The sequence below is a fragment of the Ahaetulla prasina genome, chromosome 7 (assembly GCF_028640845.1).
Source record: "Ahaetulla prasina isolate Xishuangbanna chromosome 7, ASM2864084v1, whole genome shotgun sequence".
Lineage (NCBI taxonomy): Eukaryota > Metazoa > Chordata > Lepidosauria > Squamata > Colubridae > Ahaetulla > Ahaetulla prasina.
The window spans coordinates 5,061,128-5,077,756 of NC_080545.1; the positions used below are offsets into that span (position 1 = coordinate 5,061,128).

Genomic DNA, 16,629 nt, shown 5'->3' on the forward strand with positions numbered 1-16,629 from the left:
TTTGCCCAATTTTAATATATCAATCATCTCTCTCTCTTCCTTCCTTCCCTCTTCTTTCTTTCTTTCTTTCTTTCTTTCTTTCTTTCTTTCTTTCTTTCTTTCTTTCCTTCCTTCCTTCCTTCCTTCCTTCCTTCCTTCCTTTCTCATCTCTATCTATCATTTATTTATTTCTATCTATAATCTATCTATATCTTCTATCTTTCTATCTCATCTATTTCTATCTATCTATCATCTATCTAACATCTATCTATCTAGTTATCTATCATATATCTATCTAGCTAATCATCTATTATCCATTTAGCCATCTATCTCTATCTCTCTATCTATTTAATAATCTGTGTCTGTCTGCCTATCTATAATCAATCAATCAATCAATCAATCAATCAATCAATCTATCTATCTATCTATCTATCTATCTATAGTATATCATCTATTTCTTTCTATCTATTATCTATCATCTATCTAACGTCTATCTATCTAGTTATCTATCGTCTATCTAGCTATCTAATCATCTATCTATCTATCTATCTATCTATCTATCTATCTATCTATCTATCTATCTATCTATATCTCTATCATCTATCCATCCATCCATTTTGTAATGAGAAAAATTTACTTCCAAGTCTAGAACTGTTAGGCAAAAACACAGTTGTCTTAATTTTAAAATCCTTAGATAGACCAATGTGGCTGATTTAATGTTGATCGTTTAAATGTCGCAACCCCAAACTTTCGGTTTGTCTCTACAAAAAATTAATTAATTAGACATCGGTCTGCCTTCAGTCACCCTTCCAGGCGCCGGGTCAATGAGTAGCATAGTTGTACATGGGAGCAGATTGCAGCTGCTCACTTCTTCTTGAAATCCATTCTAGGTTTTCCCCACCGACCAAAACAGTAGCCGGGTTACGACGCACGTCTTGTTCGTCGCATGCTGCTCTTTTGAGAAGCGACGAATCTGCACCACAAATGAAAGAACGGCTGGGCTCGCTGCATGCAACCTTGCAATTAAACATCCAGCTGAGGCTGCTGTGAGATAATTGGCTTGAGATTACTGTAGAAATCAGCATTGGAGGAAATTTGTCTGCCTAGCAAAGAGAAGTCAGCGTTGTTCTCACTCCCCATCCCCTTTTTTTTTTTGAAAGCAGCAGTGGTGGAAATTATGCACTTGACAGAGTTGAAAAGCCTGCATGCGTTCAATGGAAAGGGAGAATTAAGTCTTTAACTCTTTTTTTGACCGATCCAAGATGGGGGTTGAAGACTCCGGGGTTCAAACGGAGTCCCTTTTGAACGTGGAATAACAGCATTCACATATGTACAATCGGGGAGGGAGGGGGTATGACAGCTGGCATGTCCACTTTCTGGGTGTTGTTGGTCGCAGCTCCCTTATCTGCCAAGTCGTCACACTTTCAATGAATGAGTGAATGAAGGAATGAATGAATGGCCTTTGTTGTACACAATACACAGTTCCGCAATTTAAAAAAAAACAAAACCTGATCGATCCCAAATAAAAATGCCGCGAAAGGCGTCTTTCCAAGGAGAGTAAATAAAATGCAAAAGCAGAGGTGAAATCCAGCAGGTTCTGACAGGTTCTGGAGAACCGGTGGCGGAAATTTTGAGCAGTTCGGAGAACCGGTAGTGGAAATTTTGAGTAGTTTGGAGAACCGGCAAATGCCACCTCTGGCTAGCTCCAGAGTGGGGTGGGAATGGAGATTTTGCAGTATCCTTCCCCTGTGTTGTGACTCCAGCCCCCGAACCTGGCCCCATGCCCGGAAGTGACTTGGAGCTGGGCCTGCTGCCAGAAAGTGACTTGGACAGTGAGGGGGAAGGGCCATCAGGACTTACCTCGGGAGCACTGGCTTCCCTGGCTCAGCTCCAGGAGCCGGAGGCAGGCCAGGTGGAAGAGATAACGAGGCCTCCATCCTCTGACTCTTTCCCCCCTCCAGGCCACGCCTTCAGACCCAGCTGATGGCAATCAAGCTTGGTTTCGTAGGCAGGAGAGAAGGGAACAACAGAAGCAGGGGTGGAGCAGGCCTAGGAAGTGCTGTGTCATGGAGCCACACCCCACAGGATATAAAAGGCAGCCAGAGCTGGTGTGTCTCTTTGTAACAGGCAAATCCACTGATTGACTAGAGCTGAAGTTTGTGACTCACCAGCGTCGTGGAAAATAATGAGGGCTCTTGGCATACGCTGGCTCTTTTGCCGCCAGAGCTGATAGTGCCGGCTAATTAAGCCATCATTCGGACGGAGGCGGAGGAGGACAGAACACCCTGGAGCGGGGTGGGAATGGGGATTTTGCAATATCCTTCCCCTGGAATGGGGTGGGAATGGTGCCACGATCACCAAACCACGCCCACCAAACCATGCCCACAGAACCGGTAGTAAAAAAAAAAATTGATTTCCCCACTGTGCAAAAGGTATGTTTATTGGGATACAAGGGGAACTGAAATACTTCTATGTTCCATTTGTAGAGTCATCCAAGTCAGGGTTGTCCCAAAGGTGTTTTCAGGAGACCACTGGACTTTCTTGGTTTTATTTTTTCCTTTTGAAGAAGTTACGTTCCATTTAGTAAGTCATTATGCTACTTTATAAAGGTAAAAGTTATCCTTGTCCAGTTGTGCCCGCCTCTATGGGGGTTATGGTCATCTCCATGTCTTAGCCGAAGGAGTCAGCGTTGTCCAAAGACAATTTCTGTGGCCAGCATGGCTATACGCCAAAGGCACATGGAACGTTGGTACCTATTTATCTACTCACATTTGTCTGCTTTCGAACTGCTAGGTGGGCAGGAGCTGGAGCAAGGGATGGGAGCTCAACCCTTCATGCGACACCTGGGTCTTGAACCTGCACTGTCAGCGTTCCAGCTAGTAAGCTCAGTGCCTCTAACCGCTGAGCCATGGTGCCCCTATGCTACTTTGTACTAAGTTACTTTTAAGTACATGCAATACAAAAGGCTGAATTCTTTGAAAAGTTGGTTAACATCGCTAATAAAATACTTCAATAATAATTCTACGCTATAAAATTTGAAAACACTTTTTTTAAAAAATTAAAATGCAGACATGTTTAAAATGATAGCCTGTTGATTAATGAGCCTCTTTATTGAAATTTTTTTTATATCGATACTAAGTATCTACAGGGCCATTTTTATTAGTAGAAATTCTCAGAATTGTTTGAACGTTTAATTTTTTTTCCTGGCTCGCTGTAAATCCTAGAATCCCAGCAAGAGTAAACATATTTTTTATATATAATAAGTCATTTTATTACTAGCCCAAAGAAAGTGTTAAGGTTTGTTCTGCTAAGATAAGGAAATCTTGTATTCACATCATATATCTTCTTTTCGCTATGCAGTGACACCTACTGATTTTTTATATATTGCAATTTTGTCCTTCCACTAAATCAAACTCTTTCAGACTTGAATGTTTGTTTTTTAACAGCAGCTGTGGAGTTCGTAAATAATTATATGTACCAGTGGTGGGTTTCAATTTTTTTTACTACCGGTTCTGTGGGTGTGGCATGGCTTGGTGGGTGTGGCAGGGGAAGGATACTGTAAAATCTCCATTCCCACCCCACTCCAGGGGAAGGTTACTGCAAAATCCCCATTTCCTCCCAATCAGCTGGGACTTGGGAGGCAGAGAATAGATGGGGGCGGGGCCAGTTAGAATTTTTACTACCGGTTCTCTGAACTACTCAAAATTTCCGCTACCGGTTCTCAACTAGCCAGAACCTGCTGAAACCTATCTCTGGGAAGGATACTGCAAAATCCCCATTCCCTCCCCAGTCCAGGGGAAGGATACTGCAAAATCCCCATTTCCTCCCGATCAGCTGGGACTTGGGAGGCAGAGAATAGATGGGGGTGGGGCCAGTTAGAATTTTTACTACCGGTTCTCAGAACTATTCAAAATTTCCGCTACCGGTTCTCCAGAACTGGCCAGAACCTGCTGAAACCTATCTCTGGGAAGGATACTGCAAAATCCCCATTCCCTCCCCAGTCCAGGGGAAAGATACTGCAAAATCCCCATTCCCACCCGATCAGCTGGGACTTGGGAGGCACAGAATAGATGGGGGTGGGGCCAGTTAGAATTTTTACTACCGGTTCTCCGAACTACTCAAAATTTCCGCTACCGGTTCTTCAGAACTGGTCAGAACCTGCTGAAATCCACCTCTGACATCTATGTGGCTTTTAATGAAAACAATCCTTTTAAAACTTCTCCTTTTGACTTGAGACACAATCAGGAGAGTAAAATATATTAAAATGAATGAAATCTCGGGGGGAATTGAACCCAGCACCCGTCCTTATAATATGAGAACATCCACCAAAGAAACTCATGTCAGCCAAGACCTGCTCTAAACAGGTACAAAGTGCATTCTGATAAAGGAGAATATTTGTAGCTTAGGGTTGAAATGAAGGATCCTTGGTGTTCCCTGAGCTTGGTGGGTTTCTTGAAGACAGTTTCATTACTCAAACTAGGTAACGTCAAGGTGTATTTCCTCACTACTGTGTAATTGTAACTAGATGTCCCCTTACCTCAAATTAAACACGATGGCATTGAGATTATAAAGTCACACCTGAAGAGGTTGTGAAAGTGTCATTTGTTCAGAAAAAAGCCCCCTCCGGGAAACCTACAAGTTTCATTGGATAACCAGCGAGAGACATCAATTTCAAACTTAACCACTGTGGCTCGTTGGACAAACTACATCTTAACCCCAGAACTCATAACGGGAAGAGTTAAAGCAACCGTGAAGTTTCCCTCTTTGGATTGGTTGATGGCATGGGTGGAAGGGGAGACAGGTAGGTGAAGGTGGGTACATGTGAGTGTGTCCTGGTACAAGAAATGAGGACCAGAGGGAAGCCTTTGTGTCTTTCACAGCCCTCTCTTTTCTGTGTCTTACCCTCATCTGCCTTTTGTGGTGGCCAGCCTCCTTCCTTCAGCTCCATCCCTACTGTCTCTCCCTCCCTTATCCATCCATCCATCCATCCATCCATCCATCCATCCATCCATCCATCCATCCATCCATCCATCCTTTCAACCATCATCCTTTCCATCCCTTTTTCCCTCCATCCATCAATCCATCCATCTATCCCTCACTGTCTCTATCCATCCCTCCAACCATTCTTCTCTCCTTCTCTCTTTCCCTCCATCTATCAAACCATCCATCCCACTCCTCCAACTATCCTTCTCTCCTTCTTTCCCTCCATCTATCAATCCATACATCCATTCCTCACAGCCCTCCATCCTTCCATACCTCTAACCACCCTCTCCTTCCTTCTTTCTCTTTTCCTCTCTCCTTCCCTCCCCCTACTTCCATCCATCCATCAATCCATCCATCCAACCATTCTTCTCTCCTTCCCTTCATCAATCAATCCCTCCCTCCGTCACTTCCTCCATCCCTCCTTCCATTCAACCATCATTTCCTTCCTTCTTTCTCTCCGCTCTCCTTTCCTCCCCCTCCCTCCCTCCAACCATTTTTCTCTCCTTCCTTCATCTATCAATCCTTCCTCCTTCCTCCTCCCTCCTTCCATTCAACCATCATTTCCTTCCTTCTTTCTCTCCGCCTCCTTCCTCCCTCCCTCCTCCTCCTCCAACCATTCTTCTCTCCTTCCTTCATCTATCAATCCTTCCTCACTTCCTCCATCCCTCCTTCCATTCAACCATCATTTCCTTCCTTTTTCTCTCCGTCTCTCCTTCCTCCTCCCTCCTCCTCCCTCCAACCATTCTTCTCTCCTTCCTTCATCTATCAATCCCTCCCTCCTTCCTTCCCTCCATCCATCCCATTCCTCCAACTATCCTTCTCTCCTTCTCTCTTTCCTCCATCTGTCAAACCATCCATCCCATTCCTCCAACTATCCTTCTCTCCTTCTTTCCCTCCATCTATCAATCCATACATCCATTCCTCACCGCCCTCCATCCTTCCCTACCTCTAACCACCCTCTCCTTCCTTCTTCCTCTTTCCCTCTCTCCTTCCCTCCCCCTACATCCATCCATCCATCAATCCATCCATCCCACCATTCTTCTCTCCTTCCCTTCATCAATCAATCCCTCCCTCTGTCACTTCCTCCATCCCTCCATCCTTTCAACCATCATTTCCTTCCTTCCTTTTCTCTCCGCTCTCCTTCCTCCTCCCTCCTCCTCCCTCCAACCATTTTCTCTCCTTCCTTCATCTATCAATCCTTCCTCCTTCCTCCTCCCTCCTTCCATTCAACCATCATTTCCTTCCTTCTTTCTCTCCGCCTCCTTCCTCCCTCCCTCCCTCCAACCGTTCTTCTCTCCTTCCCTTCATCTATCAATCCTTCCCTCACTACCTCCATCCCTCCTTCCATTTAACTATCTTTTCCTTCCTTCTTTCTCTCCGCTCTCCTTCCCTCCCCTTCCCTCCCTCCCTCCAACCATTCTTCTCTCCTTCCCTTCATCTATCAATCCCTCCCTCCCTTCCTCCCTCCTTCCATTCAACCATCATTTCCTTCCTTCTTTCTCTCCGCTCTCCTTCCCTCCCCTTCCCTCCCTCCCTCCAACCATTCTTCTCTCCTTCCCTTCATCTATCAATCCTTCCCTCACTTCCTCCATCCCTCCTTCCATTCAACCATCATTTCCTTCCTTCTTTCTCTCCGCTCTCCTTCCTCCCTTCCTCCTCCCTCCAACCATTCTCTCTCCTTCCTTCATCTATCAATCCCTCCTCCTTCCTCCTCCTCCTTCCATTCAACCATCATTTCCTTCCTTCTTTCTCTCCGCCTCCTTCCTCCTTCCTCCTCCTCCAACCGTTCTTCTCTCCTTCCCTTCATCTATCAATCCTTCCCTCACTACCTCCATCCCTCCTTCCATTTAACTATCTTTTCCTTCCCTTTTTCTCTCCCTCTCTCCTTCCCTCCCTCCCTTCCTTCAAGCATCCTTTCCTCCCCCCCTCTCACTCTCACTTTCCCTCCCTCTCACCCGCCTTCTCTCCTCCCTTCCCTTTTTCCTTCCTTCTCTCCTTCTTCCTGAGAGGTGTGGCTTGGGCGGTGATTTATGAGCGCTCCCGCCCTCCTTTTCACTCGGCTTTGCTCAGGATGGCTCGGGGGCTCCAGCGGAGGCGCTGCCGGAGCGGCGGAGGCGGGCCGGGGGAAGGCTCGGAGAGGCCGGCGCGCGTGTAATCGGAGCCCGCCTTCCACCCGCTCGCAGCAAAGTCGCCACTCCGCCTTTGACTGCTCGGGGAGAGCCTTTCCTCCCGGCCGAAGGAGAGCGCCAGGAGGCACCTGAAAAGCGTCCGCTCCCCGTCCCAAAAAAATCGGATTTGATCCCGAGGGGAAGACAAGCACGAGGGGTTCCCAAGCGCTGCGATTCTGCATCTCCGGGACCTTCCAGTCCTTCGCTTCTGCTCCCCGCGGAGGAGGCGATTTCTTGGGCGCTGAGTCCGGCAGCGGCGCGGTGAGTGAGTCCCATCCCGGTTCCTTTCCGTCCATCGGACCCTCCAAAGGGGAAGACAGGTGGACGGGTGGGGTGGGGGGGTTGGATCGCATTTGAACCCCGCGTTCCCCTCGAAGGAAGATGCTCCCCGGACAACCAGAATTGGATTTCTTCTGGAAATCTCGCCTTGGCTTTTATTTTATTTTTTCCTCCTCCTCCTACTTAAAGAATTATCGCTCGCTACACCTGCCTTGGGTTTCCGCCTTCGGCAGGTTTTTATCTATGTAATATCTATAAAAATGATTGTATGTATGTATGTATATGTGTGTGTGTATGTTTGTATGTATGTATTTATAGATAGATGATACATACATATAGATACATATATGCAATGTAGACTTTTTTAAACAAAATAATACTTCGATAGATAGATAGATAGATAGATAGATAGATAGATAGATAGATAGATAGATAGATAGATAGATAGATAGATAGATAGATGAAATGTAGATTTTTTCAAAAACACCCCAATTTAGATAGATAGATAGAGAGATAGATAGATGCATATATGCAATGTAGATTTTTTTTAAAAAAATACTCCAACTTTGATAGCTAGATAGATATAGATAGATACATATATGAAGTACATTTTTTCAAAAAAAAATTCTCCAACTTAGATAGATGATAGATAGATAGATAGATAGATAGATAGATAGATAGATAGATAGATAGATAGATAGATGAAATGTAGATTTTTTCAAAAACACCCCAATTTAGATAGATAGATAGAGATAGAGATAGATACATATATGCAATATAGATTTTTTTTTAAAAAAATAATACTCCAACTTTGATAGATAGAAGTTGTAAATGCTCCAACACTGGAAATTTTTAAGAAAATGTTGGATAGCCATTTGTCTGAAATGGTGTAGGGTTTCCTGCCTGGGCAGGGGGTTGGACTAGAAGACCTCCAAGGTCCCTTCCAACTCTGTTATTATGTTAGATATAGATAGATACATATATGAAGTAGTTTTTTTTAAAAAAAATAGTACTCCAACTTAGAGAGAGAGAGAGAGAGAGAGAGAGAGAGAGAGACGGGTACATATATGCAATGTAGATTTTAAAAAAGTATTTAAAAATTAAAAAAATATATTAAAATATTAATATTAAAACAATTTTCCAAATACACACACACATGCAGTGTAGATTTTTTAAAAAAAATATAATTCTCGAACTGTGATAGATAGATAGATATAGATATACACACATAGGCAATGTAGATTTTTTTTAAAAAAATAATAATAATAATTCTTCCAACTTTTCCGAAGAGCGTCTCTTGGCTAATGTACTAAATCCCTTCTTTGTAATGTAGATCGGAGGTGAAGGGAGACGCTTGGAGAGCTGCACGCAACGCAAGTTCATTTCAATGTACGCCGATTAGCCTGCCTTCAAAGCGACGATAAAGTTACTTCCATTCTCGGGCGCGTCGCTCGCTTTTAGGGAATGTGTGTTTGTATGTCTCTCTGTGTGTGTGTGGGTTATTTAATCTCGCCTCCAGCGAAGGAGCCCCCCCTCCCCCTCCCCAACCCCGGTTCTTCTCCGCGTCTCTCTTCCAAGCCGGCGGAGATCGCGTCGCGTTCAGACAACCGGGGGGATTGTTCAATCTTTCTGGCCAGGTTTGGAGAGGGAAGGGTCAGGTTTGCCTTTGAAAGGCGCCGAAGCTTGGAGAATCGAAGCCGGACGGCCGTTCAAGGAGAAAAAAGAGAGTTGTAAAGTAACGCTTTGCTTTCCCCCCCACCCCGGATCCACTTGGCGTTTAAGGGGGGGCTTGAAAAATAATAATAATAACACCGGCTTGCACGTGGGGACTGATGGGGTGCATGCGGGTCTCCTTGGGGACGCGTGCCACAAATCTCAGTTTTGAAGGGTGGCGTTTTCTTTCTTTCTTTTCTTTCTTTCTTTCTTTCTTTCTTTCCTTCCTTCCTTCCTTCCTTCCTTCCTTCCTTCCTTCCTTCCTTCCTTCCTTCCTTCCTTCCTTCCTTCTTCTTTCTTTCTTTCTTTCTTTTTTCCTTCCTTCCTTCCTTCCTTCCTTCCTTCCTTCCTTCCTTCCTTCCTTCCTTCCTTCCCTCCTCTTTCCTCCCTCCCTCCCTCTTTCTTTCTTTCTTTCTTTCTTTCTTTCTTTCTTTCTTTCTTTCCTTTCTTCCCTCTTTCCTTCCTTCCTTCCTTCCTTCCTTCCTCTTTCCTTCCTTCCTTCCTTCCTCCCTTCTTTCCCTCCCTCTTTCCTCCCTCTCTCCCTCCCTCCCTCCCTCCCTCTTTCTTTCTTTCTTTCCTTCCTTCCTTCCTTCCCTCCCTCCCTCCCTTTTTCCTTCCTTCCTTTTCTCCCTTCCTTCCTCCCTTCCTTCTTTCCCTCCTCTTTCCTCCCTCCCTCCCTCTTTCTTTCTTTCCTTCCTTCCTTCCCTCTTTCCTTCCTTGCTTCCTTCCTTCCTTCCTTCCTTCCTCTTTCTTTTCTTCCTTCCTTCCTTCCTCCTTTCCTTCCTCCCCCTTTTCTTCCTTCCTCCTCCTCCCTCCCTCTCTCCCTTCCTTTCTTCCTTCCTTCCCTCCCTTGCTTCCTCCCTCCCTCCCTCTTTCATGCACCTTCCTTCCTTCCTTCCTTCCTTCCTTCCTTCCTTCCTTCCTTCCTTTCTTTGTTTTCAAAATCATCTTAGATTGCTTCTTTGAAAAGCGAACACAGTAGTTGCCTTGAATTTAGTCATGTAACTGTGTCCTCAGTTTCCCAAAAGGGAGACCTTTTTGATTTTAACTTAGCACAGAACAGAATAACAGAATTGGAAGGGGCCTTGGAGGTCTTCTAGTCCAACCCCCTGCTCAGGCAGAAGAACCTATCTACCCCATTTCAGAAAAAATGATCTGCAGAAATAGAACTTCAACATGAATCCAAACAAAATCACTTTATTTAAAAAAAAAACTTCCATGGACTTTGTTGAACTTTAGAAAATTATGTGATCATGTGTGTCTGAGCTCCCTTGAGACCCCTGCAAATGTTTAAAATCCACACTTAATCTATTTCAATAACAGAATTGGAAGGGGCCTTGGAGGTCTTCTAGTCCAACCCCCTGCTCAGGCAGGGGAGCCTATCCCATTTCAGACAAATGGTTGTCCAGTCTCTTCTTAAAAACCTCCAGTGATGAAGCACCACAACTTCTGGTGGCAGGCTGTTCCACTGGTTAAATTGTTAGGACGTTTCTCTTCAATTCCAGGTTGCTTCTCTCCTTGACTAGTTTCCATCCATAGTTTCTTGTTCTGCCCTCTGGTGCTTTGGAGAATAGCTTGACTCCCTCTTCTTTGGGGAAGCCCCTCAAATATTGGAACATGTTTAAAGCCCTCTTATACCTGTATCTAAATGTATTTTTTAAAAACACTATCAGAACATTTTAAAAAATGTTTTAACGTTTTAAAAAAATGTTCTCCTATTTTTTTAAAAAATACATTTTTTATGCAGGTGTAGGAGGGTTTGGTGGGAGGGGAAGAGGATACCAATTCACCTGCTATTTGTTTTAAAGCAATCAAAGGAGATTTGATTGGCAGGGGCGAGGCAAGCCGACAGGGTCGATCCAAATGTCAGAGGAAGTAATTGGAAAATCAAAACAATATGTTTTCTTTCTTTCCTTTCCTTTTTTTTTAAAAAAAATATTTTTATTAAACAGTTTGTCTTTAAAAACAACACAAAAAACAATCCCACATATATAAAAACAAAACACGTCAAGACATAACGTATTGAACATTATGTAACATTAATGGTAATTTTACAGCATTCCGTATCGGCATACAATGTTTTTCTATTCATGTTAAGAATAGAATAGAATAGAATAGAATTTTATTGGCCAAGTGTGATTGGACACACAAGGAATTTGTCTTGGTGCATATGCTCTCAGTGTACATAAAAGAAAAGATACGTTCATCAAGAATCATAAGGTACAACACTTAATGATAGTCATAGGGAAATTAGAGAATAGAATAGAAGAATAGAATAGAATAGAATAGAATAGAATAGAATAGAATAGAATAGAATAGAATAGAATAGAATAGAATTTTATTGGCCAAGTGTGATTGGACACACAAGGAATTTGTCTTGGTGCATAGGCTCTCAGTGTACATAAAAGAAAAGATACGCTCATCAAGAATCATAAGGTACAACACTTAATGATAGTCATAGGGAAATTAGAGAATAGAATAAAACAATAGAATAGAAGAATAGAATAGAATAGAATAGAATAGAATAGAATAGAATAGAATAGAATAGAATAGAATAGAATAGAATAGAATTTTTATTGGCCAAGTGTGATTGGACACACAAGGAATTTGTCTTGGTGCATAGGCTCTCAGTGTACATAAAAGAAAAGATACCTTCATCAAGAATCATAAGGTACAACACTTAATGATAGTCATAGGGAAATTAGAGAATAGAATAAAACAATAGAATAGAAGAATAGAATAGAATAGAATAGAATAGAATAGAATAGAATAGAATAGAATAGAATAGAATAGAATAGAATAGAATTTTATTGGCCAAGTGTGATTGGACACACAAGAATTTGTCTTGGTGCATATGGTCTCAGTGTACATAAAAGAAAAGATACCTTCATCAAGGTACAACATTTACAACACAATTGATGATCAATATATCAATAGAAATCATAAGGATTGCCAGCAACAAAGTTACAGTCATACAGTCATAAGTGGAAAGAGATTGATGATGGGAACTATGAAACGATTAATAGTAGTGCAGATTCAGTAAACAGTCTGACAGTGTTGAGGGGATTATTTGTTTAGCAGAGTGATGGCCTTCGGGAAAAAACAGTTGAAAAAAAAAAAAGTTGAGGAAATGCAAGAATGCTTTATGAAGGCCGTGACTATCTTTCCCCAAAAAAACTCCATGGCAAAATTTTTGATGAATTCTCTTCCTGTTAAGTATTGAAAGATTGCATTCTATAGGGTTGGAAGACAGGTAGTCATCGACTTACGACAATTCACTTAGTGACCCCCCCCCCCAAGTTACGATGCACTGGAAAAAAAAATGGACTTACAACCGTTTTTCATAGTTACAATTTTTCATCCCCACGATTGTGTAATCCATATCCAGACACTTGGCAACTGACTCAGATTTATGACGGTTGCAGTGTCCTGGTGGTCACACGATCCCCTTTTGCAACCTTCTGACGAGCGAAGTCGACGGGGAAGCCCAGATTCACTTAACGACCGGCGTCACTAACTTCACAATGGCTTAAGGGGTTTGCTTAACGACTGTGTCAAGCAGTCTTCCAATATCTCAGGGGCTGCCACAAAGAAGAGGGAGTCGGGCTGTTCTCCAAAGCACCTGAGGGTAGAACAAGAAGCAATGGGTGGAAACTGATCAAAGAAAGAAGCAACTTAGAATTAAGGAGAAATTTCCTGGCAGTTAGAACAATTAATAAGTGGAACGACTTGCCTTCAGAAGTTGTGAATGCTCCAACACTGGAAATTTTTAAGAAAATGTTGGATAGCCATTTGTCTGAAATGGTGTAGGGTTTCCTGCCTGGGCAGGGGGTTGGACTAGAAGGCCTCCAAGGTCCCTTCCAACTCTGATATTATTATTATTATTATTATTATTAAGATCGTAAAATGAGGCAAAAGTCACTTAAGAAAGGTCTCACTTCGCCACAGAAACTGGAGACTCGGTTGTGGTCGTAAGTCAAGGACTGCCTCTACTGAGGGATTCCTAACTTTGTACAATGAGAACATTGAAGGAAAAAAAAAAGGCTAGAAGGGAGGGGAGTTTGTGGAGGGGGGGGGAGGAGGACGGGGACGACGACAACGACTGTGAGGTCCTTGGTAGACTCTGAGCTTGGTGGTTTTCTTGCAGATATTTCACGACCCAACTAGGGAACATCATTAATGCTAGAAGGAAGGGGAGTTTGTGGACAGGAGGAGGAGGAGGAGGAGGAGGAGGAGAGGAGGAGGAGGAGGAGGAGGAGGAGGAGGAGGAGGAGGAGGAGGAGGAGGACAACAACTGTGGGGACCTTGGTAGACTCTGAGCTTGGTGGTTTTCTTGCAGATATTTCACGACCCAACTAAGGAACATAATTAATGCTAGAAGGGAGGGGAATTTGTGGAGGGGGAGGAGGAGGAGGAGGAGGAGGAGGAGGAGGAGGACGATGACTGTGGGGACCTTGGTAGACTCTGAGCTTGGTGGTTTTCTTGCAGATATTCCACGACCCACCAAAGGAACATAATTAAGGCTAGAAGGGAGGGGAATTTGGGGGGGGGGGGGGAGGAGGAGGAGGAGGACGATGACTGTGGGGTCCTTGGTAGACTCTGAGCTTGGTGGTTTTCTTGCAGATATTTCACAACCCAACTAGGGAACATTATTAATGCTAGAAGGAGGGAGTTTGTGGAGGGGGGGGGAGGAGGACGGGGACGACGACAACGACTGTGAGGTCCTTGGTAGACTCTGAGCTTGGTGGTTTTCTTGCAGATATTTCACGACCCAACTAGGGAACATCATTAATGCTAGAAGGAAGGGGAGTTTGTGGACAGGAGGAGGAGGAGGAGGAGGAGGAGGAGGAGGAGGAGGAGGAGGAGGAGGAGGACAACAACTGTGGGGACCTTGGTAGACTCTGAGCTTGGTGGTTTTCTTGCAGATATTTCACGACCCAACTAAGGAACATAATTAATGCTAGAAGGGAGGGGAATTTGTGGAGGGGGGGAGGAGGAGGAGGAGGAGGAGGAGGAGGAGGAGGAGGAGGAGGACGATGACTGTGGGGACCTTGGTAGACTCTGAGCTTGGTGGTTTTCTTGCAGATATTTCACGACCCAACTAAGGAACATAATTAATGCTAGAAGGGAGGGGAATTTGTGGAGGGGGGGGGAGGAGGAGGAGGAGGACGATGACTGTGGGGTCCTTGGTAGACTCTGAGCTTGGTGGTTTTCTTGCAGATATTTCACAACCCAACTAGGGAACATCATTAATGCTAGAAGGGAGGGGAGTTTGTGGAGAGGAGGAGGAGGAGGAGGTGGAGGAGGTGTGTACACGCTGCAGCTGAACTAGGGCAACGCTAGTATGCCCACTGATATGGTTCTGCGTGCCCCCTGTGGCACCCGTGCCATAGGTTCGCCATCACGGCCCTTAGTGGAAGTTAACTGAATGCAATACAGAGGTTGCGTGAAGTACATGCATTAAAGAGGTTACAGGAGGATCAAATTCCTTGCCTTTGCTTTGGTCACTGCAGGAAGTTTAAAATTTGTCAGAGATAAAAAAAAACAGAGTTAAGGGCGGAGATCCTACTACATAACAAAAGCTATGAACTTTTGAGCTCTTCGGCTGCTTATTTTGGAGACTAGGAGTTTCCACGTGCATTTCCTTGCATGGATGTGTGAAATTGCACTGATGTCCTAGTTGACTAAATAGAATAGAATTTTTTATTGGCCAAGTGTGGTTGGACACACAAGGAATTTGTCTTGGTGCATATGCTCTCAGTGTACATAAAAGAAAAGATACTCTCATCAAGAATCGTAAGGTACAACACTTAATAATAGTCATAGGGTAAAAAGAATAGAATAGAATAGAATAGAATAGAATAGAATAGAATAGAATAGAATAGAATAGAATAGAATAGAAAATACGGAATGGAATGGAATGGAACAGAATGCAGAATAGAATAGAATAGAATAGAATAGAATAGAATAGAATAGAATTTTTTATTGGCCAACTGTGATTGGACACACAGGGAATTTGTCTTGGTGCATATGCTCTCAGTGTACATAAAAGAAAAGATACTCTCATCAAGAATCATAAGGTACAACACTTAATGAAAGTCATAGGGTACAAATAATAGAATAGAATAGAATAGAATAGAATAGAATAGAATAGAATAGAATAGAATAGAATAGAATAGAATAGAATAGAATAGAATAGAAAATACGGAATGGAATGGAATGGAACAGAATGCAGAATAGAATAGAATAGAATAGAATAGAATAGAATAGAATAGAATAGAATAGAATAGAATTTTTTATTGGCCAACTGTGATTGGACACACAGGGAATTTGTCTTGGTGCATATGCTCTCAGTGTACATAAAAGAAAAGATACTCTCATCAAAAATCATAAGGTACAACACTTAACTTTGTGACCATATCTCACTTTGTGACCATATCTCAAGTAATTGTGTTCTCTTTGCTGACGATGTCAAACTATTTAACACCACAGACAACACTTCTATCATTCAAAACGACCTTGACCATCTAACCGCTTGGTCTAAAAATTGGCAGCTCCAAATTTCAACCAGCAAATGCTCAGTCTTACATATAGGAAAAAGAACCCAAAACTAAGTACATACTAGATGGACATTACCTTACAGACGACCCCATCCCGTTAAAGACCTTGGAGTTTTCATGTCAAATGATCTAAGTGCCAAAGCCCACTGCAACTACATAGCAAAAAGCTCTAAGAGTTGTAAACCTAATTTTGTAGCTTCTTTTCCAAAACACCACACTACTAACCAGAGCATATAAAACATTTGCTAGACCAATTCTAGAATACAGCTCACCTGTTTGGAACCCTCACCACATCTCTGACATCAATACAATTGAACGTGTCCAGAAATATTTTACAAGAAGAGTTCTCCATTCCTCTGAAAACAACAAAATACCTTATCCCACCAGACTTGAAATCCTAGGCTTAGAAAACTTGGAACTCCGTCGCCTTCGACAAGACCTAAGTTTAACTCACAGAATCATCTATTGTAATGTCCTTCCTGTCAAAGACTACTTCAGCTTTAATTGCAATAATACAAGGGCAACCAATAGATTTAAACTTAATGTAAACCGCTTTAATCTAGATTGCAGAAAATATGACTTCTGCAACAGAATCATCAGTGCTTGGAATACTTTACCTGACTCTGTGGTCTCTTCCCATAATCCTAAAAGCTTTAACCAAAAACTTTCTACTATTGACCTCACCCCATTCCTAAGAGGACCATATAGGCGTGCATAAGCGCACAAACGTGCCTACTGTTCCTGTCCTATTGTTTTTCTTTTCTTCTTCCTATATATGTTTATATGTGTATATACTATATAATCTTTTTGTATGATGTTGTGACAAAATAAATAAATAAATAAATAAATAAATAAATAATGAAAGTCATAGGGTACAAATAATAGAATAGAATAGAATAGAATAGAATAGAATAGAATAGAATAGAATAGAATAGAATAGAATTCTT

At 42.8% G+C, this 16,629-nt stretch overlaps 1 protein-coding gene across 1 annotated transcript in view; it reads left to right on the plus strand.

Annotated features, from left to right (window-relative positions):
• The first annotated feature begins 7,063 nt into the window (after positions 1-7,063).
• The window catches only part of SEMA3C (semaphorin 3C), a 193,347-nt gene continuing 183,781 nt past the window's right edge, over positions 7,064-16,629 (plus strand). Inside the window, exon 1 of the mRNA XM_058189868.1 lies at positions 7,064-7,391. The gene's annotated coding sequence lies outside the window, so the exon portion shown is untranslated. The remainder of the gene's footprint in view (positions 7,392-16,629) is intronic.